The 6,957-nt window shown below is 38.5% G+C and overlaps 1 long non-coding RNA gene across 2 annotated transcripts; it reads left to right on the top strand.

The window, feature by feature from the left end:
* The first annotated feature begins 2,164 nt into the window (after positions 1 to 2,164).
* On the top strand, positions 2,165 to 6,729 carry LOC146460336 (uncharacterized). 2 transcript variants are annotated; one of them, XR_014857718.1, is made up of 5 exons: positions 2,165 to 2,188; positions 2,341 to 2,459; positions 2,546 to 2,635; positions 3,751 to 3,959; positions 6,582 to 6,729. It is a non-coding gene; the product is annotated as an uncharacterized LOC146460336 (long non-coding RNA). The 2 variants fall into 2 exon arrangements; XR_014857717.1 differs by lacking the exon at positions 2,165 to 2,188 and having other exon boundaries at positions 2,204 to 2,459.
* Positions 6,730 to 6,957: the final 228 nt, after the last annotated feature.

Raw genomic sequence — 6,957 nt, 5'->3', positions numbered from 1 at the left:
TTTTGATGGGGACAACAAATATTTCTGTGGCAGGTAACTTATGACAGCATATTTGGGTCTATTTATTCATTCATAAGTATCATGGGGTTATATCATTGCCTTTGGACTAAATTTGGTTGCTTTAACTCTGGATGCAACAGCCCGTGAATTACATGTTTGCCTCGTTGTAGATTTCTGTTATGGGTTTAAAAGGGAAGTATCACGCAAATTTGCCGTCATTCCAAAACCCAAAAATGTTTGTCTGTCAGAAGAAACAACGAAATAATTGTCAAGTTTGTTATAAACTATCACCCCAGTGCAATAAAACTGTCGATTAGTGCCTCCGGCCAGAGACAGAGTAGGTCGGTATGGATTGAAACTTGAAAAATGTTAGGCTAATGTTTTTCAAGTTCTCCCATTTTTGTTTCCAAAATGCGCTAGAACAGATCCCGAGTTGTTCCTTTCAAGAATTTAGTTGATTTCTTTCCTCTTGTCAATCTAGAATTGTTTGGCAGCTAAATGAAGGCCTTATTTCATAATTTTTAACAAAAGATATAAAAAACCCCATGATACTTCCCCTTCAACTTACTGTTACATGTATATACAGGTGTAATGGGCTCACCAGAGGAGAAAAGGCATTGATCATCAGCAAGTGACCAAAAGTCCTGACTGTACATTTAAAAGGGTAGATTTTTTCTTGCAATGTGCACAATCGTCATGTGCTTTCCCATTCTTCAGCATCATTGTTTTGATGGTATTTTTCATCTGCAACTTGGTTAAACTTATGGAATTATTCTCATTTTGGTTCAGATTTGAGAGGATGGGAAACAAAAAAATAAAGAAGAAGTTGAGATACCCTGAATGGCTTGACTGTTCACTTTTGAATGGACCATCAAAGGTAGTATCGCCCTAAAGATTGTTATTTCCTTTTTGTTGTAACACCTCTCAGGGATGCATATAAATCTAAGATCAGATTTGAAAGTGATGATTCATTTATGTGTTTTTTTTGTTTGCTCTTAGCTAAGGAATCAGTTATTAGTTGTTCGAATATGCATTACCTAGAATTACAAACATAACATTAATTTTGTATTAATGACAGACCATTTGCTCCAGGAAGTAGTTCTAAAAAGTATCCAATCTACTCCTGTCCAGTGCCTCCCATCCCAAGGTAAAAAAAAAAAAAAACACTCAAAATATACCATTTTGGGTTCAGTCGCGAAGAAGGTTGTATCTTCAATTTAAGCCGAAAAGTAAGTGGATATAGAAGGTATAAGGATTTGCTTTTTGTGTTTAAAAATGGACAAAAATAGACCATTTTTTGTATAGGTGCCTTTTTCAGAAAGGATTTTCTGACAATCCAAACGGGCTTTCAAATTTTCACGCACGGCAAATGAAAGATACGTCTTTCCTGACAAAAAAAAATCCGGTTCAACTTTGAAAATAGGTCGACAGTAACCATTCGCCTTTGGAGTTTGAAAACCACCAGTTGAAGTTGCGTTTGAAAATGGCACGTCTTGGGTCGAAGAGCTATTGTCATAAGCACACGCCTGCATAACGATAGATGTCAAGACTAACGATAACCCATTCAAGAAAACCACTTGACTGTAAAATATTCCAATTACCGCGAACTTTAAAAGTGTTCTTGTTGGGACAGCTGGTTCATTTGAAAACCTGTCGCGCAATGAACCAGGAAAGCGAAACCGTAAGCGATCGGGAGCTCTTTTCAGAGCTCTTTGAAAACCCGATCCACCCGCTGTTAGTCAATATTGTACCTCCTCTTGATGATAAAAACAGCCCTATGTTTCACATCGAACTAAACGGTGAAACAGTTTGGAGATTGAGAGAAGTTTGTGGGCAACCCAGCAAAGTGTTTGCAATTCTGCAATCAAGTATTCTACCTCTCGGCCACTGATTAGCGGAATCTGCTTGGGAGCGTGTTGGGAGTGCGTTGGCCAAGAGTATCAGGAGATTTTGGTGAAACATACAGGACAGTAAAAAAGCGAAAAACGGAAACAAATGCGGACGGAGATGTGGTTGAAGCTGGTAAATAAAATATAACCGGAAGAGAACGAGCAATCACCAAAAGACATGCCGGTGCACCTTACGCAAGAAAACAACAACCTTCGCGTGAGCGTGGAGGAAAAGGCGGCCGATTTGTACAACAAGACACGACAGAAACTGGCCCACACAGACATTTGACACAAATACAGTGAGTAAACTTTAATCGATTGCTGTAACTATTGTAAACAAAATGGTTACCAAGGGAAAGCCTTCATACAAATTTTGAAGTGACCCAAGAAAACATTAGTTACCTACAAGTGTATACTTAGCATATTATCCCCCTGTGTTATTTCTTTGTAGAAAGAAAGCCAAAGATGCACTCTGGTTTGGGGAAACATACGGACTAATCCTCAAGTCCTTGATGCTTCAGGACAAAACTGGTCAGAACCATGAAATCAAGTTAAACAAAACTCCAACAGGTAACCATACTTCTAAAACCATAATATTGTACTGGAATAATTCACGAGAGCAAGGGATGACTGTCCTTTTTTCACTTTCTTGACAGATGGTCCTGACAAAGAAAACGTCCCTATCAGTGGAGCAGTTCTTAATTTACAGAATGAAGACTAATTAAAGAAAGGAGAGAGTTGCAAAGGTAGGGAGACATACATACATGCACCAGCAAGATGATCCCTGCCTAGCATTGATATTTGGGTGAAGCTGAGGTGGATCAATTAAATTAACAGTGGAGAATTTACAAGGTCCTGATTTCATATTCTGGTCTCTAATCTGGAATAAAGTAATAACTATTTTGTCATAAACAGAAGATCAAGATAATATTCAAAGTGAAGCAAATCAGCTTGGTAAAGATGCACTCGCTAGATTTTGTCATAAACAGTTATTGGTAAACTCTATACTCTTCAAAAAATAATAGTCAGACCATGCTCAGTGCCTTCTTCAAGCCTCTTCATGACTCTCCTGTTCCCCAACCGACTCCAAGTATTCTATGTGGTTTCATTTCCCTGGCATTTTCCTGGTATTCATTGATTCCCATGGGTAACAATAAAAATATATTTAGGTCTAAAATTGAATGTCTAATGAAAGATAGTCTTAAGTGTTAGACGCTTTGTTGCCCTGCCCCCTGATGGCACTGCAGAGAGAGATGCCCAAAGAGGTTAGGGCAAGAAAAAATCCATCAATTCACACTAAATAGCTTTATGTAAGGGGGCATGCTCAAAGTCTAAAGACGTTTCAATTGAAAGCCATTACATATCAGCCTGGCTATAAAAAGAACGCACATTGATAGGTAAGCTGTTCCACAGCAACGCACCAGTGTAGCAGAAACTGTTTTTAAAAGTTAAGTTTAAGAGTTAAATTTCTAAAGACTGTTTACAGCGTTGAAACACGTTTACTCACGTAATCAGTCGAGAAGTGTGTATCTTCACACAAATGAGGACATTATTGAATTTTATGTTCTTTGCAAAAGTTGAACTGGGTTCTAGGCCAAACTATCAAGCGGCCCCAATGGAAATGAGGAAACGACATTTGCGCTAAATTATTTGGATGTGGTTTTGTTCGAAACTATGTAATAAGATAAATCAGTCATGCCCATACTATGTTCAGTGAAATTGTTTCATTCCGTACTTTCGAAAAACAAAAAACAATTTAAAGGGAGAGATCTTTTATTCGTGACCAGAGTTCACATGTTCCGTCCTAGTATGAACACAGCTTATGTCAAAAACAACCTAAACCAAAACATATTTTTAACAGATTATGCAGAAGATCGGATTGGAGGAAGAGATGCTAGCAATGTGGCAAACTCTTAAAAATGAGGCTTTGCCACGATACTCTTTGACGTGTATAACACAGTACAAAACAAAAAGAAAGCCATGGAGGGCGTTGATACAAGAAATGAAGAAATTGGCCTTGCCATCAAAGAAGCTACTAAGACAATAGCTCTACGAGGGGATGTACGAAAGGTAACTGTGATGCTTATTGCCTACTTTTTGTGTGTGTGATTGTTAACTAGTATTGGTAATGTAATATATACCGATATGTAGTGCCCTTTCGCTAGCCATTCGAAAATCTGTGTAATTTATTTCAGTTGTGCAGTACCTTTATCATCGCAAAGTTAAAACCATCTGGCTGTTCCTGTGGTGAATGTGTAGCCTTGCCAGCCAACAACTTGGCGGCATACATTAGCAAAACTCAGCCCAAAATCTCTGCAGTGACTGGTGCTGCAATTAGGAAAGGCATTTTCCATGTTCTAAAGGGCTGCAATGGCAAACAGGTGACCTTTTCGAATGGAAAAAGGAACGCTTCACATATTTTGAGGTCGGTTTTCAGTGCTGACCTCTTGAAAAAAATAGACAGTAACAAAAAGACTAGAAACGAAAAAATGTTCAATGAAGCTGTTTCATTCCGTACTATCGAAATACAAAAAAAATTTTAAAGGGAGAAATATTTCATTTGAGACCAGAGTTAACATGTTTCGTCCTAGTATGAACACAGCGTACATTAAATACAACTCAAACCATAACATCTTTTTAACAGATTCTGCAGAAAATCGGATTGGAAGAAGAGATGCTAACAATGTGGCAAACTCTTAAACATGTGGTATTGCCACGATTCTCTTTATGTGAGATACACAGTACAAAACAAAAAGAAAGGCACAAAGAACCTTGATACGAGAGGCGAAGAAGTTGGCCTTGCCATCAAAAATGCTATTAAGACAATAGCTCTATGAAGGAATGTACGAAAGGTAACTGTGATGCTTATTGTTAACTAGTATTGGTAAGGTTATATATACCGATATGTAGTGCTCTTTCGCTAGCCATTCAAAAATCTGTGTAATTTATTTCAGTTGTGCAGCACCTTCATCATCGCAAAGTTAAAACCATCTGGCTGTTCCTGTGGCGAACGTGTAGCCTTCCCAGCCAACAACTTGGCACTATACATTAGCAAAACTCAGCCCAAAATGTCTGCAGTGACTGGTGCTGCAATTAGGAATAGTATATTCCATGTTCTAAAGGGTTGCACTGGCAAACAGGCGACCTTTTCGAATGGAAAGAGGAATGCTTCACATATTTCCAGGTCGGTTTTCAGTGCTGACCTCTTGAAAAAAATAGACAAAGGTTATAACTGTTGTTTTGCAATAGTAAGACTAGAAACGAAAAAATGTTCAATGAAACTGTTTCATTTCATACTATCGAAACACAAAAAACAATTTAAAGGGAGAGATATTTTATTTGTGACCAGAGTTAACATGTTTCGTCCTAGTATGAACACAGCGTACATTAAATACAACTCAAACCATAACATCTTTTCAACAGATTCTGTAGAAAATCGGATTGGAGGAAGAGATGCTAGCAATGTGGCAAACTCTTGAAAACGTGGTATTGTCACGATACTCTTTGACGTGAGATACCACAGTACAAAACAAAAAGAAAGGCACGAAAAGCATTGATACGAGAGGCGAAGAAGTTGGCCTTGCCATCAAAAAAAGCTATTACGACAATAGCTCTATGAGGGGATGTACATAGGTAACTGTGATGCTTATTGCCTACTATGTGTGTATGTGATTGTTAACTAGTATTGGTAAGGTTATATATACCGATATGTAGTGCTCTTTCGCTAGCCATTCAAAAATCTGTGTAATTTATTTCAGTTGTGCAGCACCTTCATCATCACAAAGTTAAAACCATCTGGCTGTTCCTGTGGCGAATGTGTAGCCTTGCCAGCCATCAACTTGGCGCCATACATTAGCAAAACTCAGCCCAAAATGTCTGCAGTGACTGGTGCTGCAATTAGGAATAGTATATTCCATGTTCTAAAGGGTTGCAATGACAAACAGGCGACCTTTCTCCAATGGAAAGAGGAACGCTTCCCATATTTCCAGGTCGCTTTTCAGTGCTGACCTCTTGAAAAAAATTGGACGAAGGTTATTTATTTATTTAATTCAATATTTATTCAGGGGCATCCAATTTAGCAGTGCTACTTTAAATGGAGCCCTGACACAGTACAGGACAAAACATTGAAACATAAAAAAAAACTAGACAAATAATTAAGTTCTACATGCTGCATGTACGGCAGGCGTTATTGCTTAAGATGGCACTTAAGTTTAGTTTTAAACTCACTGAACGCCTCTACCTGTCTAATGGTTCTCGGGATGGTGTTGTAAGTTGGAGCGTCGTTTATTCTGAAGCTCCCCTGATACTTAGCAGTTTTTGCGAAGGGAGGGCACAACAAATCACGGCTTCTGGTGTTATAGCCATGGTAAAGATGCCCGTGCCTAAACTCTGAAAGTAAGTACGAAGGCGCTATTCCATAAAGACATTTATGGTTATAACTGTTGTTTTGTAATAGTAAGACTAGAAACGAAAAAATGTTCAATGAAACTGTTTCATTCCGTACTATCGAAATACAAAAAAAAAATTTAAGGGAGATATTTTATTTGTAACCAGAGTTAACATCTTTTGTCCTGTAGACTTTGTTTTTTGCATTTTCAAACCTTAATTTCAGCTGAGGATGCAGCAGGAGGCGATTTACAGTCCACCACCACCACCCAAATGAATGATGGCCAACGCAATCTTGTTTGTTAGGGGTCCTCAATCAGTTAACACATAGTACTGTACAACTTCCCTCTGACTAACGGCAAGATAGACCACGTATGCCTGCAGACTCCATGTTGTTGGTATTTTTTAACCTTAATTTCCGTAGAGGATGCAGCAGGAGGCGATTTACAGTCTGTCGCCGCCGCCCAAATGAATGATGGCCACAGTAATCTTGTTCGTTAGTATGAACACAGCGTACATTAAATACAACTCAAACCATAACATATTTTTAATAGATTCTGCAGAAAATCGGATTGGAGGAAGAGATGCTAGCAATGTGGCAAACTCTTAAAAATGTGGTGTTGCCACGATACTCTTCGACGTGGGATACCACAGTACAAAACAAAAAGAAAGGCACGGAGCG

This window comes from Pavona decussata, unplaced genomic scaffold (assembly GCF_977016875.1).
Source record: "Pavona decussata unplaced genomic scaffold, jaPavDecu1.1 SCAFFOLD_214, whole genome shotgun sequence".
NCBI classification, from domain to species: domain Eukaryota; kingdom Metazoa; phylum Cnidaria; class Anthozoa; order Scleractinia; family Agariciidae; genus Pavona; species Pavona decussata.
This window is presented reverse-complemented; position numbering and strand designations above follow the sequence as displayed.